Below are 17,500 nucleotides of genomic sequence, written 5' to 3' on the forward strand. Positions count from 1 at the left end.
TGCTCTAGCAGAGTGAAGGATAAGGACAGAGGAGAGGCTGCTCTGTAGTGTGAGGGATAAGGACAGAGGAGAGAGGATGCTCTAGTAGTGTGAGGGATAAGGACAGAGGAGAGAGGATGCTCTAGCAGAGTGAAGGATAAGGACAGAGGAGAGAGAGGCTGCTCTAGCAGAGTGAAGGATAAGGACAGAGGAGAGAGAGGCTGCTCTAGCAGAGTGAAGGATAAGGACAGAGGAGAGAGGCTGCTCTAGCAGAGTGAAGGATAAGGACAGAGGAGAGAGGCTGCTCTAGCAGTGTGAAGGATAAGGACAGAGGAGAGAGAGGATGCTCTAGTAGTGTGAAGGATAAGGACAGAGGAGAGAGAGGATGCTCTAGCAGAGTGAAGGATAAGGACAGAGGAGAGAGGCTGCTCTAGCAGAGTGAAGGATAAGGACAGAGGAGAGAGAGGCTGCTCTAGCAGAGTGAAGGATAAGGACAGAGGAGAGAGAGGCTGCTCTAGCAGAGTGAAGGATAAGGACAGAGGAGAGAGAGGCTGCTCTAGCAGAGTGAAGGATAAGGACAGAGGAGAGAGGCTGCTCTAGCAGAGTGAAGGATAAGGACAGAGGAGAGAGAGGCTGCTCTAGCAGAGTGAAGCTGCTCAGAGACAGCAAGGAGGGCAGTCTCTGTCGAGTGGCCTTGAATCCAGACTGGTGAGGGTCAAGAAGGCTGTTACTGTGGAGATAGGAGGACACTTGGCTCAAGATAGCTCGCTCCAGAGTTTTGGAGAGAAAAGGAAGAAGAGAGACCGGTCTGTAGTTGCTGACTTCAGACGGGTCGAGCGTGGGTTTCTTCAGGAGAGGGTTGACTCTCGCCTCCTTCAGAGGGAAACAGCCAGTTGAGAGGGAGCTGTTAAAAAGATGGGTGAGGAAGGTCAGAAGGTCAGGATAGCGCATTGGACTTCTAGTTAGGCTTCTAGTTAGGCTCTAAGGAAGTGATTCAAAGGTTGTGGGTTCGAGTCCCACCAGAGTTGACCTTTAGGTACTGGATTTAATGACAACATTTAATCCTGGACCTTTAAACTGTAAATTGAAATAATCTCATCAATAGTTTCCTAAATTGTTTTTCTTTGTCTCTCACTGGCTCTGTGGCGCAATGGATAGCGCGTTGGACTTCTAGTTAGGCTCTAAGAAAGCGATTCAAAGGTTGTGGGTTCGAGTCCCACCAGAGTTGACCTTTAGGTATTGGATTTAATGACAACATTTAATCCTGGACCTTTAAACTCCAAATTGAAATAATCTCATCTCAATAGTTTCCTAAATTGTTTTTCTTAGACTCTCTGTGGCGCAATGGATAGCGCGTTGGACTTCTAGTTAGGCTCTAAGAAAGCGATTCAAAGGTTGTGGGTTCGAGTCCCACCAGAGTTGACCTTTAGGTATTGGATTTAATGACGACATTTAATCCTGGACCTTTAAACTGCAAATTGAAATAATCTCATCAATAGTTTCATGTCTTGTTTTTCTTTGTCTCTCACTGGCTCTGTGGCGCGTTGGACTTCTAGTTAGGCTCTAAGGAAGCGATTCAAAGGTTGTGGGTTCGAGTCCCACCAGAGTTGAACTTTAGGTATTGGATTTAATGACAACATTTAATCCTGCACCATTTAACTGCAAATTGGAATAATCTCATCGATAGTTTCCTAAATTGTTTTTCTTTGTCTCACTGGCTCTGTGGCGCAATGGATAGTGTGTTGGACTTCTAGTTAGGCTCTAAGGAAGCGATTCAAAGGTTGTGGGTTCGAGTCCCACCAGAGTTGACCTTTAGGTATTGGATTTAATGACAACATTTAATCCTGTACCATTTAACTGTAAATTGAAATAATCTCAATAGTTTCCTAAATTGTTTTTCTTAGAATCTCACTGGCTCTGTGGCGCAATGGATATTACATTACATTATTACATTAATGTCATTTAGCAGACGCTTTTATCCAAAGCGACTTCCAATAAGTGCATTTCAACCTAGAGTACAAACTAAGAACAACAAGAACACAGGAAGCAACACTTCCTCAACTCAGTCGAACCACAAAAGCACTACAATAAGTGCCATCCCAGTGCCACTGAAGTGCAAATCTGTGTTTTAATCCTGATATAGTCGGAAAAGATGTGTTTTCAGTCTCCGGTGAAGCTGTAGAGACTTTCTGCTGTCCTGATGTCAGTGGGGAGCTCGTTCCACCACTGAGGAGCAGGACAGCAACAGTCTGGATGTAGAGTGATTAGCTCGAGGTGCAGGAGGCACAAGTCGGTTGGCTGTTGCCGAGTGGAGCGAACGTGCCGGGGTGTACGGTGTGACCATATCCCGGATGTAGACGGGGCCCGAACCGTCTAGAGCACGGTACGCCAGAACCAGTGTTTTGAAGCGGATGCTGCTCCACCGGTAACCATGGAGAGTGGAGGAGCGGAGTGGTGTGGGTGAATTTCGGGAGGCTGAAGACCAGTCGAGCTGCTGCATTCTGGATGAGCTGCAGAGGTCGGATGGCCTTAGCAGGTAGACCAGCCAGGAGGGAGTTGCAGTAGTCGAGGCGTGAAATGACCAGAGCCTGGACCAGAACCTGGACCAGAACCTGGACCAGAACCTGGACCAGAGCCTGGACCAGAGCCTGGACCAGAACCTGGACCAGAACCTGTGCCGCCTTCTGAGTAAGAAGAGGCCGTATTCTCCTGATGTTGTGCAGCATGTACCTACAGGAACGCGTCGTCGCAGCGATGTTGGCTGTCAGGGAGAGTTGACTGTCGAGTGTCACCCCGAGGTTCCTGGCAGTCGGGGGCGGGGCCAACACAGAGCTGTTGAAGGTGGTAGTCAGGTCATGGGTGGGGGAGCCTTTCCCTGGAAGGAATAGTAGCTCGGTCTTGTCAGGGTTGATCTTCAGGTGGTGAGCAGACATCCACTGAGAGATGTCGGTCAGACAGGCAGAGATTCGCGCCGCCACCTGTGTTTCAGACGGTGGAAACGAGAAGATCAGTTGGGTGTCATCAGCATAGCTATGGTAGGAGAAGCCATGCGAACGAATGACAGAGCCGAGAGAATTAGTGTACAGAGAGAAGAGCAGGGGACCCAGGACGGAGCCTTGAGGAACCCCATAGTGAGAGGAAGAGGAGGGGACCCAGGACGGAGCCTTGAGGAACCCCAGTAGTGAGAGGACAAGGATCAGACACAGATCCTCTCCAAGTTACCCGGTAAGTGCGGTCGTTAAGGTAGGAAGAGAAAAGAGCGAGTGCAGTGCCTGAGATCCCCAGTTCCTGAAGAGAAGAGATCAGGATCTGGTGGTTCACGGTGTCAAATGCTGCAGAAAGGTCTAGAAGGATAAGGATAGAGGACAGAGAGGATGCTCTAGCAGAGTGAAGGATAAGGACAGAGGAGAGAGAGGATGCTCTAGCAGAGTGAAGGACAAGGAGAGAGGATGCTCTAGCAGAGTGAAGGATAAGGACAGAGGAGAGAGAGGATGCTCTAGCAGAGTGAAGGACAAGGAGAGAGGAGAGAGGCTGCTCTAGCAGAGTGAAGGATAAGGACAGAGGAGAGAGAGGCTGCTCTAGCAGAGTGAAGGATAAGGACAGAGGAGAGAGAGGCTGCTCTAGCAGAGTGAAGGATAAGGACAGAGGAGAGAGAGGCTGCTCTAGCAGAGTGAAGCTGCTCAGAGACAGCAAGGAGGGCAGTCTCTGTCGAGTGGCCTTGAATCCAGACTGGTGAGGGTCAAGAAGGCTGTTACTGTGGAGATAGGAGGACACTTGGCTCAAGATAGCTCGCTCCAGAGTTTTGGAGAGAAAAGAAAGAAGAGAGACCGGTCTGTAGTTGCTGCCTCCAGACGGGTCGAGGTGGTTTCTTCAGGAGAGGGTTGACTCTCGCCTCCTTCAGAGGGAAACAGCCAGTTGAGAGGGAGCTGTTAAAAAGATGGGTGAGGAAGGTCAGAAGGTCAGGATAGCGCATTGGACTTCTAGTTAGGCTCTTAGTAAGCGATTCAAAGGTTGTGGGTTCGAGTCCCACCAGAGTTGACCTTTAGGATTTAATGACAACATTTAATCCTTTGACCTAAACTCAAATTTAAATAATCTCATCATCTCATCTCAATAGTTTGTTTTTTCTTTTCTTTGTCTCTCACTGGCTCTGTGGTGCAATGGATAGCGTGTTGGACTTCTAGTTAGGCTCTAAGAAAGTGATTCAAAGGTTGTGGGTTCGAGTCCCAAACAGAGAACTTTAGGTATTGGAGTTAATCCTGGACCATCTAACTGCAAATTGAAATAATCTCATCAATAGTTTCCTAAATTGTTTTTCTGTGGCGCAATGGATAGCGCGTTGGACTTCTAGTTAGGCTCTAAGAAAGCGATTCAAAGGTTGTGGGTTCGAGTCCCACCAGAGTTGAACTTTAGGTATTGGAGTTAATCCTGGACCATTTAACTGCAAATTGGAATAATCTCATCCAGACACGTGCACAGACATTTTGGGGGGCAGGTGCTCAAACCAAAAAAAAGGGCACCCATTGCCAAAAAGAAATTCTGACAGAGTTGAAGCATTAGCAGCATTACACTGATGATGCAATACATCCTCGACCTGCGTCTCCTCTGGCAGCATCAGACCGCTATCTTACATTTTCTTTATGAATAAAGATGAATTATTATTTTGCAACAACAGTACAAGTGTTCTGATTGGCTAATGGGTCGTCATGCCAGCCACGTATTGCCCTCCTCGCTGGTCTGATACGGATCCGTCTTGCCCTCTTACGTCATTTTCAAAATGAGCGATATTGATAGACATCAACAGCCAAGAGCAGTGGTCCTCAAACTAAGGCCCGCGGGCCGGATACGGCCCGCCTCCACATTTGGCCCGGCCCTCTGAACAATACAAGAGTCAGTCAGTCTGGCCCAGTGTTGCCAGGTCCGCGGTTTTCCCGCGGAATTGGGCTACTTTTGAAGTGTTGCCGCGGGTTGAATTTGTTGTCCGCTGGTTCGGGTAGACCTATTTTGCATGCAAATTACATGAATATCTTTAAATAAAAATCCATATTTTAAATGAAATAATTTATTTATACCCAAATCCGACAAAACTGACTCCAGATCAGCACGTACACACATGGACATGGCCTTTAAAAGCAGTGTATATGGTTTGGCATGGGCATATTTTGAGTTCTGATATTGGGCCTGGTTTTTGGGCTGGTTTTATTGGCCATTGGGCTGGTTTTGTCACACAGACCTGGCAACCCTGGTCTGGCCACGCAAATCCTAGACTAGCCCCTGTTAAATAGAACGGAAGAAGAATTCTCTCTCTCTCTTTCGCTTTTCTCTCTTCTATCTTCTCTCTCTCTCTCTCTCTCTCTCTCTTTTCTCGCTTTTCTCTCTTCTCCCTCTCTCTATTCTCTAAACATAACTAACGTCAGTAAACAGCTGGACAAAGCTTTGAAATCACGGATTTCGTGATTTTTTGTGAGCGCCGCGGAGCAGGTCGGGGCGAAATTCTCACAATAACTCAAATAAATGCCCCGTCGGATATTAAAACACATTTGGGGGGACTTGATGACAGAGAAAGTAACTTTTATTCTTAAATACGGATGAATGAAAAAAGTGGGCTCCAGCAAAAAGGGCCCTTTACTCATCCAGGGCAAAAGGGGCGGAGCTTGAGCACCACTAGGGCTCTACCTGTGCACGTGCCTGATCTCATCGATAGTTTCCTAAATTGTTTTTCTTAGACTCTCACTGGCTCTGTGGCGCAATGGATAGCGCGTTGGACTTCTAGTTAGGCTCTAAGAAAGCGATTCAAAGGTTGTGGGTTCGACTCCCACCAGAGTTGAACTTTAGGTACTGGATTTAATGACAACATTTAATCTTGGACCAATTAACTGTAAATTGAAATAATCTCATCAATAGTTTCCTGAATTGTTTTTCTTTGTCTCTCACTGGCTCTGTGGCGCAATGGATAGCGTTGGACTTCTAGTTAGGCTCTAAGAAAGCGATTCAAAGGTTGTGGGTTCGAGTCCCACCAGAGTTGAACTTTAGGTATTGGAGTTAATCCTGGACCATTTAACTGTAGAAATTCTATTTGAAATACTACCTTCATGCTGAAATAATTAATGTACCTGTATTTAATCTCATAGGTTTTGGGTTCTAGTCCCTGAGCAGCTTTTTATAAAGACAAAGAGACTGATTTAATATGAAAAAAGTAATCAAACACTCTCAGTTTAATATCCAGCCATGCAGCACAATTATGGGGTGTGGGAGGATCGTTTCCTCAGCAACCAGCGTTAGTCAAGTCAGCGTCAGAGGTTATACAGTCTTCACTGTGTCGTACAGCAGTGTGTGTGTGTGTGTGTGTGTGTGAGTGTGTGTGTGTGAGTGTGTGTGTGTGAGTGTGTGCGTCAGGCGATGTATACCACAGTGTTTCCTCTGAGCAACACAGTAAACAACATCAACAACACATTCATAAATGCAAACAGTAAACACACATGTTCACCACACACACACACACACACAGTCATTAAGATCCACAATGGGTGTTTTAAACAAGGAGTTTCTAGATCAGTTCAGAAAACCTCATTAAAAGGTTGTTGGTTCGAGTTTCCCCAGAGAAGTCCGGCCCCTCTGAGGACATCGGGCTGACATGTTCCCCTCATACAGAAGAGAGAGATCAAAGGATTCATGTTGTTTCTGTTTTTTGGAACACGTCAGCTTCATGAAACGTAGACTTCTATACAACCAGACGAGGAGCTTTTATCCTGTGGTTCAGGTGTGTGTGTGTTTGATGGCGCTTGATGGCAGCCTCGATGTTTCGCTCGCTTGTGGGGTTTTTTCTATTTTTTATTTTGTAAACGTGTTTGCCTGTGTGTTTCTGCTTTTATCTCTGTGGTTACTCTCACGAGAGCGTAAGCTTTGATTCCCGTTGACCACTTCACAAACGTTCAAACTGAACTCAGGGACCGATGAGCCAGCTCGCCACAGGACTTCCTGTTTGGTCCATCTTGCCGTTTTGTTCTGCAACTGAACGGCCGGTCTGTTCACCTGGCTGCCACGAGCCCCCGGTCTCAGCTGCCGTGATCTCTCCGTTCCGGCGCGGTGATCAGACCTGGGCCTCCACCTCCATTCCCCGGACAGGATGGTCAGGCCGGTCGCCCCTCCGGGCCGTCGCTCCCTCTCACCGGATTGCTGCCGTCTTCCCGCTGGAATGCTGGGGATCATCAGCTGATTCTCCAGGGCTGCACGTCGCTTCTCGTCTCGCAGCCGGCTCTTGGTCACAGGCCAGCGTGCCGCTCGTCCTCCCCTCCATGTCGCCGCTGGACTCCGTGTCCGATCTTTGCGGCTTCAGTAACTCCCTGCGCCCGGACTACTGGGTCCTTCTACAACAACATGGTATCCTTCGCCAAAACCATCCTTCACACAGAGGATCTGGCCGCATGTCCACCTTCAACTCCACGTCCCGAAACTCCATCCCATCACTCTGGTCCCAACCGTCCTTCCTCATTACGCCACCACAACAAACAGCAGGTGAATCTGTCCAATCTCCACTCCCTTCCTCAGTCCTCACAGCCTATCACAATGCAGCGTCACCTGAAACTGGCCCTGCTCAACACCCGTTCACTCAACAACAAAAGCCTCATTCTGAATGAATTCATAACGGACACTAATCTCTTCTCTGCCTCACTGAAACATGGCATAAACCCCTGGACTATTTCTCCCTCAACCAGAGCACCAGGATTCACTCACATTGATGAATTGATGAAGCACGCCCTGAGGGGCGGGAGGGGGTGCTGCTGCTACCGGCAGGACATTAAAACAACCACCATTCCCATTCCTGACATTAACTCTTTCCAACATCTCGCATTCAAACTCTCTGGTCCCACTCCTCTGGTTGTTGCTGTTATCTACCGCCCCCCCCCCAAGCCATAGCCCTCCTTTTTCTCCCACTTCTCTGATTTTCTGACACAGCTTTGTTCAATCTCACCATTCTCCTCTTAGGGGATTTTAACATTCATATTGATAACGCTGAATGTAAATCTGCCACAGAATTCCTGGAACTGCTGCAATGCTTTAATTTCATACAACACATCGACTTCCCCACTCACAACCGTGGTCACATCCTGGATTTGGTCTGCTCCACTGGTCTAACAACACCTCATCTCTCCAGCCTCAACCTCAATATCTCCGACCACCTGGCTATCACCATGGATATTGACATCCCTATCCCCTTCCCAAAAGCCAAGCGCAATATATCATTCAGAAATCTCAAAACCATCTCCCCCGCAACTCTTACAGCCTCTCTTGCCAGGACCATGTCTTCCTCCCCTTCCCCGCTCTCTGATAATCCCTCTGTTCTCGTAAACTACTCTAATAACACCCTCTCCTCCTGTCTTGATCAGCTCCCATTACAACCACAAGTGTCTCCTTCAAACACTCTGCTCCCTGGTCTACTCCTGAACGCCACCAAATGAAATCCCGTAAGCGCCAGCTTGAAAGACTCTGCAAAAAACCTGGTTTAACAGTCCATCTCCAAGCCCACATGGAGAACCTTCAACAAGACAAAGAAGCTCTCATCTACTCTTCACACCTCATACGCTCTGGTTCCTCTCACCCGAAGGCTCTCTTCTCAACAATAAACAAGCTTCTCAAACCCAGGGACAACACCTCCAAAACCTTTACAGTTGACAAATGCAATTCTTTCCTCTCGTTTTTCAATAATAATATTGACATAATCTACAGCAATTTGAACACCGCCCCCGCTATTTCCATCTCTCCACCTGCTCTCCCCATACTCACCACACCGCCCCTTTCTAAATGCTCCCCTGTGACCCCGTTGGAGCTCTCTTCACTCATAAGAGGAATGAGAAGCACCACCTGTAGCCTGGACCCCATCTCCTCTCACCAAGGAATGTCTCCCAGCCATCGCACCACTCATCATTACAATAATTAACTGGCTCAGTCCCCGACACACCTAAACTGGCTGCTGTCACCCCCATCCTCAAACACCTGGACTCGACCCTGAGACCATGAGCAATTTCCGGCCCATTTCAAATCTTCCCTTCCTAGCAAAAATACTGGAACGCATCGTCGCTGCACAAATGAACTCTAGCGTAAGTTCAGACAGGAAGACCTTCCCCTCACTGCAGGCCCAGGCTCCACATGCAGGGCTCCCTCACCAGAAGCCTATACCCTGCACCAGCTGTCACTGTCAGCGGCGTCACGAGTCCAGCAGCTGATTAACAGCCAGCACCGAGCCAATAGCACAGAGGCACGCCCTCCGAGCTAGCCTATCAGCTGCCGCCCTCTCACTTAAATGTACCTGTGGCAGCTGTGTCTGATTTGGCCTCGGCTGCTGGTGATTGGCAATCAGTCAGCAGCCGGGGCCACCCTTATAAAAGCTCCCACTTGAGAGTGGAGGAGGAAGGTGAGCAGAGGCGCATGTTTGACGGTCAGCTCGGTGTGTGTTTCGAGAATAAAAGCATGTCTTCGAGCAAAAGCTCTCTATGTCTGGCGGATCCTTGGTGTTGGTGGGGGAAGCCCACGGGTGGCGGGGTCAGGCCTGCTACAGTGGAGCCCAACGTGGGGCCCCCTGGAACCCAGTGCCTGAAAGGGATGGAGCCAGACCAGGAAGAAGAGGAGCTGATGAACAGCTTGGGCCAGATGCTGGCCAGAATCGAGGAGATGGGGCGGGCACAGGCGGAGGAGAGCCGCCTGTTCCTCGGGACCCTCCAAAGCCCGCCGGCACTGTGGCAGACTCCCGTTCCCCGGGACCCGTCGCCGCAGCCGACCCCCGAGCCCCAGGAGCCGTCGGAGCTGCCGAACCCCGAGGTCCGGGACCCGTCGGAGCTGCCGACCTCCGAGCCGTCGGAGCTGCCGAACCCCGAGGTCCGGGACCAGTCGGAGCTGCCGACCTCCGAGCTGCCGACCCCCGGGCCCCAGGACCCGGCGGCGCTGCCGACGACCCATGGTCCCCGGGACCCGTCGGCGGAAGGCCGACCCTGGTTCCCCAGGACCCGATGCCGCTACCAACCCCTGATCCCCTGGGCCCGTCGGCGGCGCCTGTTACCCCTGCCCCGTCCCCATCTCGGCTGGCTTCAGCTCCCCGTCCCCCCATCCCAGTCGACCCCAGAGCCCCCACGTCCTGAGCCCGGTCCCCCAGAGCCCCTCCTCCGCCCAAGCTCTCATGGGGGGGGGGGTGGGAGTAGGTTAGGCCGGATGGAGCCCCGGCCTAAATCGGGTGGTGGGGATATGTGGCAGCTTTCCCCAATCTGGCCTCGGCTGCTGGCTGGTTGCCAATCAGTCAGCTGCTCTGACTGATTGGCAATCAGTCAGCAGCCGCTGGTATAAAAGGGCAGCAGAGCTGGAGGGACGGGAGAGTGAGCAGACGCGTAGTGTTGCGGTCTACTCGGTGTGTGTGTAAGACCAAATAAACATGTCTTTCAACCAAACCTCCTGGTTCGGGGCTGATCCTTGGTGCTGGAGGGGGAAACCCACGGGTAGCGGCAGCAGGCCTGCTACACCTGTTTTCTAACCCGGCCATCAAGCTGCTGCTTAAGGGAATCTCAAAAGTGCACCCCCCAGTCACGGATAAAAGACTCCCCATCACCCTCTCCATATTGCACTTAATGCTCACAGTTTTAAGGCAGGGGTGTTTTTCCCCATACGTGGATTCTCTTCTGGACAGCTGCTTCCTGCTAGCTTTCTACGGGTTTCTACGGAGCGGAGAATTCACCACCGCCACTAATTCATTCGACCCAGCCATGGACGTCACCCAGTCAGCCATAACTTTCCACCCAGATTTCTTCAGTCTTTCTCTCAAACATTCCAAAGCAGGAAAAGCTTGTAGGATCGTAATCGCCCGCCTGGATTCCCAATTCTGCCGTTTTAAATCCATGTGTAAATATCTTAAAAACGGGGCAGGAATCAATCCCCCTGCCCCCCTGTTCCTGACCCCCAACGGCAATCCCATGACCACGCCATGGTTCAGCCACCACCTGGAGCAGGTACTCCTCAAGAGCAAACTAAACCCCAAACACTACTCGGGTCACTCATTTAGAATAGGCGCCGCAACCTCAGCAGCCCTACAAGGCCAATCTACGGCTTCAATTCAGCAATTAGGGCGCTGGTCATCCTCAGCTTATGCCTCCTACGTACGCCCCGACATCCCGGCCATCATTCAAGCCCAAAGAGCCCTGAAACTTTAAAAAAAACAACAACAAAACAACAACAACATCCGCTTAACCTTGCATATAACTGGTGGTAAGTGGTCGAGGATCGGCAACCCTCTCAGCGTACCTGAATCTTAAACACCCAGGCTAGCACCAACTAGGCAAGTCCGTACCACACATCATCACACATTTCAGCAGGGCTCGCAGGCATCATCCAGCACTGGCCAGCACGCACTCAAGGGTCACAGCACTCGCCCAGCAGGGCACGCAGACATCAGCATCACCAGCTTCATCACGCATCCAAGCCGGGCGCCAGCATCGGTCACGCCATCACCGCAGCAGGACACGCATCTCCCAGCCACCAGCCATCACGCAGTGCACGAGCCCTCCAGGTATTTATAGAGAGCCCTGATCCATAGCATTCTAGCAATCGTTCCAGGTAAGCGGTGCCATACAGTCACCCGGTAAGTAACATTCACGACTTCACCTCCTGCATAAAGCCATAGATGCCTGCCTCACCACCCAGCAGTTCACACCAACCGGCGCCCACTCCAGCTCCGTGAGTATACCTTCTTTCGGGGGGGATCAGATCGCTGCGCTACCCCTCTCACTTTTGGGGATTCATTCATTGCTGCCGCTCCGGGCAAACACAGCGCGATCTCAAATCCCCCCGCCGAGTTCAATCGCCAAAGTAATTTAGCATAACCGATGTTCATATCATGCTGCATTGTAATAAACATTAACTATTCACTATTCATTGTCTTCCCTGATTGAACTAAAAACTCACCTCACCTCCAATGATCTGTTGGAGCCATTTCAATCTGGTTTCCGCTCACAGCACTGAAACGGCACTTCTGAAAGTCACCAATGACCTCTTCATCTCCTCAAACTCCGGTCACCTCAACATCCTCATTCTCCTGCATCTCACTGCAGCCTTCGACACCATCAACCACAACATCCTTCTCTCCCGCCTCAAAACGTCCCTCAAGATCACCGGGTCTGCTCTATCCTGGCTCAAATCATATCTGACAAACAGACAACAATTCATCAGCATCAACAGCTGCACCTCCTCCACTGCTCCTCTGTCTCAGGGCGTCCCTCAGGGTTCAGTGCTTGGTCCACTTCTATTTATTCTTCACTTACTCCCTCTTGGAAATATCATATGCCAACACGGTCTCATGTTCCACTGTTATGCCGATGATGTCCAGCTCTACATCACCACTGCCACTCACTCGACTCTAACCAACTGCCTCACATCAAATCCTGGATGAACACCAACTTTCTCAAACTGAACTGTGATAAATCTGACATGCTCATCATCGGTCCCAAATCTCTCACCAAAACCTGTCCTACCTTCTGCCTCGCCATGGATGCACTCTGTCTCCATCCCGACACATCCGCAACCTCGGAGTCGTGTTTGACAGCAACCTGTCCTTTGAACACCACGTCAAACAAATTACCCGAACTGCCTTCTTTCACCTGAAAGACATCACCCGTCTCCGCCCATCACTCCTCATCTGCTGCTGAAACACTGATCCACGCCTTCATCACCTCCAGAATAGACTATTGTAACAGCATTCTTTATGGCATAACATCCACAATTCTAAATAAACTCCAGTATATTCAGAACTCTCCACCGTGATCACATGACCCTGTTCTCCAGACGCTCCACTGGCTCCCCGTCCCACAAAGGATCCACTACAAAACCCTCCATCACCAGGCCCCTCCCCCTCCTGACCGATCTGCTGCACCATCACACTCCATCCCGCCGGCTCCTCTGACACCTCCTCTCCTCTGATGCCTCCTCTCTGACGCCTCCTCTCCTCTGATGCCTCCTCTCCTCTGACGCCTCCTCTCTGATGCCTCCTCTCCTCTGACGCCTCCTCTCCTCTGATGCCTCCTCTCTGACGCCTCCTCTCCTCTGATGCCTCCTCTCTGACGCCTCCTCTCCTCTGATGCCTCCTCTCTGATGCCTCCTCTCCTCTGACGCCTCCTCTCCTCTGACGCCTCCTCTCCTCAGATGCCTCCTCTCCTCTGATGCCTCTCCTCTGACGCCTCCTCTCCTCTGACGCCTCCTCTCCATCCCTCACAGGACCGAGCACCGGACATGGTGACAGAGCCTTCTCCATCTCTGCCCCCTCCCTCTGGAACTCTCTCCCCAAAATCATCCGTGACTGCAACGAACTCTCATCGTTTAAATCACTCATCAAAACCCACCTGTTCAAAACTGCTTTTAAAGTGTGATTGTGTGCTCTGAACGTTCTTATTTGCTTTTATCGTTTGTTTTTATTGTAATTTTTAATGCATAGCTTTTAGGATTTTTTAAATGATGTGTTGTAAAGCGTCTTTGAGGACTATGAAAAGCGCTATAGAAATTGTATGTATTATTATTATGATGATTTGACATCTCCCTGTGTCTCTCCGTACATTCCCATCATGAATCATGACTCCTTCTCTCTCTTTTGCTCCTTCATTCCAGTCTTACCATAAAAACTCTCTGTCATTTGGTTTCTTTCCACTAATTTGAGGCACTCACACACACACACACACACAGACACTGACACACACACACACACACACAGACAGGGAGACACACACACACACACAGACACTGACACACACACACACACACACAGACAGGGAGACACGCACACACAGACACTGACACACACACACACACAGACAGACAGGGAGACACACACACACTGACACACACACACACAGACACTGACACACACACACACACACACAGGGAGGGAGGGAGCCCCGCCCTCTGCCCGTGGCAGCTGTTGACGGACGTCTCCTGTTGTTCCTGTGAACCAGGAGAGACTCTCTGTGGTCGTCTCTCTGGTGATGTCATGGAGGAACGTTGTGTGAGTCCAATACTTTTCTTTATGACCTCATACCTGCAGAACCAATGACATCATCCGCCTCAGACATATGAGTGTGTGTGTGTGTGTCTTTTAGAGGAAACACACAACACGCTGAGACAAAGGGGAACAATGCAAATAGTCAGCGCCGGGTTGTGGGTCGAGGCGCACAACAAAGGGCACGCACAACACACAAAGGACACACACACGCTGCCGGCAGCAGCTTCCTGCGGGAGCAAGAATGTGTGTGAGTGTGAAATAGAACAGCGTTTTTAATTGGGCGTGTCCACAAAGACACACACACACAAACTTTGTAGACCACACACAGTGTTGAGCGGGGCAGGCCTTCACCCAGAGGGCCGATGGTTCGATCCCCGGCTGAACCATGTGGAGGAGTCCCTGGACAACACACCTAGAACACGGTTATTACACGCAACTCCAGAACCAGCAGGTCCAGAACCAGCAGGTCCAGGACCAGCACCCTCTGAGACCTGAAGGCACAAGGACTCAGGAGAGGAAGCAGAGTCGTGATGTGAAGGAGAGATGAAGATCCATTCTCTTGGTCTCTGGTGGGACTCGAACCCTCAACCTGTGAATCTCCTCTTAGAGTTCTGGTTCTCATGATGAACGAACACAATGCAGGAGAACAGAGACGTGGCAGGACGCCTGTCAACAGGTGTGGCCGGTTGCCGTGGTAACGAGATTGTGCTTTAATAACAGAAATACACACACACACACACACACACACACACACACACACACACACACTGCTGATGTGATTACGTGAGAGTGTTGGACTACTGCCACCGTCAGCCACTGGTGTAAATGTGTGTGTGTGTGTGTGTGTGTGTGTGTGTGTGTGTGTGTGTGTGTGTGTGTGTGTGTGTGTGTGTGTGTGTGTGTGTGTGTGTGTGTGTGTGTGTGGGTGATGAGGTGTAAAGCGGATGCACCTGGAAATACCTTGGTAGGTGATGATGAGGTTGGTCACACACACATTCAAACACAGACATGTGTGTGTGTGTGTGTGTCTGTGTGTGTCTCTGTGTGTGTGTGTGTGTGTGTCTCTGTGTGTCTGTGTGTGTGTGTGTCTGTGTGTCTGTGTGTGTGTCTGTGTGTGTGTGTGTGTGTGTCTTCAATGTAACCTCCGTATTGGACCTCATTTCTCTTTCTGTTTATTTTGGTATAAATAATGTATTTCACACGTCGAACCAACAACCTCCTGTTGGCGGAGCGCCTTCCTCCTCGGACTCGAACCCGCAACCTTTGAGTGACTTGGGCCACGAGCAGGAAGTCAGAGTCTGATGGGAGTTGTAGTTTACAAGGGTTCCAAATACAATCTGCACAGGGACCTGCAGACCTGAACCGCATCTGGCTCGTGTGAAACCCGACCCCCCCCCCCCCAGACACACACACACACACACACAGACAGACACACACACACAGACACACACACACACACACACACACACACACACACACACACACACACACACACACAGAGCAGGGCCACATTCTTGTCCTCCAGCCAAACATTACATTTGTCCTCACACAAGAAAAGAGAATTCTTTAGAACGGACCTCCTCTTCTTCTGCGCCGGTAAAGAAAGACGTGTAAGGAGGAGCTGCTTCTTCTTCTTCTTCTTCTTCTTCTTCTTCTTCTTCTTCTTCTTCTTCTTGTTGAAGCTGACCAGAGTTTCTCTTCTCTCCAGGTTTCTACTTCCTGTGACGTCATCGCAACATGCCTGAGGGGTCACGGCGTGGCAGCCAGAGATCGCCAAGCAACACAGGTAAGGGGCGGGGCTTGCGTGGGTTTCGGGGCGTTCAGCTCCTTCATGTCTCTGGGTTCATGGACCTTAGATCTGGGCCGACTGGGTCCAGTGAGTCAGGAGGAGGTCGACCAATCAGCAGCCAGGAGGTCGACCAATGAGCAGCCAGGAGGTCGACCAATGAGCAGCCAGGAGGTCGACCAATCAGCAGCCAGGAGGTCGACCAATCAGCAGCCAGGAGGTCGACCAATGAGCAGCCAGGAGGTCGACCAATCAGCAGCCAGGAGGTCGACCAATGAGCAGCCAGGAGGTCGACCAATCAGCAGCCAGGAGGTCGACCAATGAGCAGCCAGGAGGTCGACCAATGAGCAGCCAGGTCCTCATGATCGCTCGTTAATCCCCGTAGGGGACGACGTAGGGGACAGTGAAGGAGACGTCCTAGGGGACAGTGAAGGCTCTGGGGCTCGTCTCCATGGAGACAGGCGGCTCTGTGGCGCAGTGGACAGCGCGTTGGTCTTCTAGTGGAGCTTAGGAGGAGAGATTCAAAGGTTGTGGGTTCGAGTCCCACCAGAGTCGATCGTTATTGATCCAGAAGGATTTATTCAGTGTTTTGAGGCTCAAGTCAGAGCAGAAAGGGATGCTGTTACACACACACACACACACACAGTAATGAAGTGTAATTACACACAGCCACCAGCTGCTCGGCTGTTATATTGACTTCCATAGTTAGTGTTCACACACACACACACACCTACACACAGACACACAGACACACACAATGTACACATTCTGTGCACACTGCACTGATTATTGCATTCATACAGACTTGGCATAGGCAGACACACACACACACACACACACAAATACACACACTCTGTGTGCAGGAAGTTGTATGTTTAGTGGCAATAAAGTATAGCGCCAAACTATGTTTCTGCTGTGACACACACACACACACACATAGACACACACATACACACATAGACACACACATACACACAATGACACACAAACACACACACACACACACACACAGATCATAAAATGCTGCGGCCGATCTGTTGATTATAACTGTAGAAAAGAACGAGGCAGAAAATACAGAAAACACCCAAAATAAAAACAACAAGACGAACAATAGGAGGAAGAGGAGAAGGAGGAGGAGAGAGGAGGAGAAAGAAGAGGAGGAGGAGAGAGGAGGTGAAAGAAGAGGAGGAGAAAGGAGAGGAGGAGGAGAGAGGAGGAGAAAGGAGAGGAGGAGAAAGAAGAGGAGGAGGAGGAGAGAGGAGGAGAAAGGAGAGGAGGAGAAGGAGGAGGAGGAGAAAAGGAGGAGAAAGAAGAGGAGGAGGAGAAAGAAGAGGAGGAGGAGGAGGAGGAGGAGAGAGGAGGAGAAAGAAGAGGATGAGGAGCAAGAGGAGCAGGAGCAGGAGGAGTGTTGTGTTGCCTTCAGGGACCTGCATGTGGCTCTTTCTGTTTGTTCCTCATCTCAACAGCCGGGCTGAACTCAATAAGACAAACACACACTTCCTGTTCCTCCTGTTCTCCCTGTTCTCCCTGTTCTCCGTGTTCTCCCTGTTCTCCGTGTTCTCCGTGTTCTCCGTGTTCTCCCTGCTCCGTGCTGCAGGCCGACCAGGCTGTGGTGACCTGCTCTCTCATTGCTGCAGAGAGGAGCAGCAAACTGTGAACGAGGAGTTGAACCTTCAGGGGTTGATTTAGAGATTAAGTATCAAAACGCT

At 50.4% G+C, this 17,500-nt stretch overlaps 1 protein-coding gene and 5 non-coding genes across 6 annotated transcripts in view; 5 read left to right on the top strand and 1 right to left on the bottom strand.

Annotated features, from left to right (window-relative positions):
* nf1a (neurofibromin 1a) overlaps nt 1-17,500 on the bottom strand; it is a 252,393-nt gene that overhangs the window by 38,861 nt on the left and 196,032 nt on the right. The window lies entirely within an intron of this gene.
* On the top strand, nt 1,116-1,207 carry trnar-ucu (transfer RNA arginine (anticodon UCU)). The gene is given in 2 exon segments: nt 1,116-1,152; nt 1,172-1,207. It is a non-coding gene; the product is annotated as a tRNA-Arg (tRNA).
* Nucleotides 1,308-1,401, top strand: trnar-ucu (transfer RNA arginine (anticodon UCU)). The gene is given in 2 exon segments: nt 1,308-1,346; nt 1,366-1,401. It is a non-coding gene; the product is annotated as a tRNA-Arg (tRNA).
* Nucleotides 1,696-1,787, top strand: trnar-ucu (transfer RNA arginine (anticodon UCU)). The gene is given in 2 exon segments: nt 1,696-1,732; nt 1,752-1,787. It is a non-coding gene; the product is annotated as a tRNA-Arg (tRNA).
* Nucleotides 5,715-5,806, top strand: trnar-ucu (transfer RNA arginine (anticodon UCU)). Its single transcript is given in 2 exon segments — nt 5,715-5,751; nt 5,771-5,806. It is a non-coding gene; the product is annotated as a tRNA-Arg (tRNA).
* Nucleotides 16,255-16,346, top strand: trnar-ucu (transfer RNA arginine (anticodon UCU)). Its single transcript is given in 2 exon segments — nt 16,255-16,291; nt 16,311-16,346. It is a non-coding gene; the product is annotated as a tRNA-Arg (tRNA).

This window comes from Pseudoliparis swirei, chromosome 20 (genome assembly GCF_029220125.1).
Source record: "Pseudoliparis swirei isolate HS2019 ecotype Mariana Trench chromosome 20, NWPU_hadal_v1, whole genome shotgun sequence".
Taxonomy (NCBI): domain Eukaryota; kingdom Metazoa; phylum Chordata; class Actinopteri; order Perciformes; family Liparidae; genus Pseudoliparis; species Pseudoliparis swirei.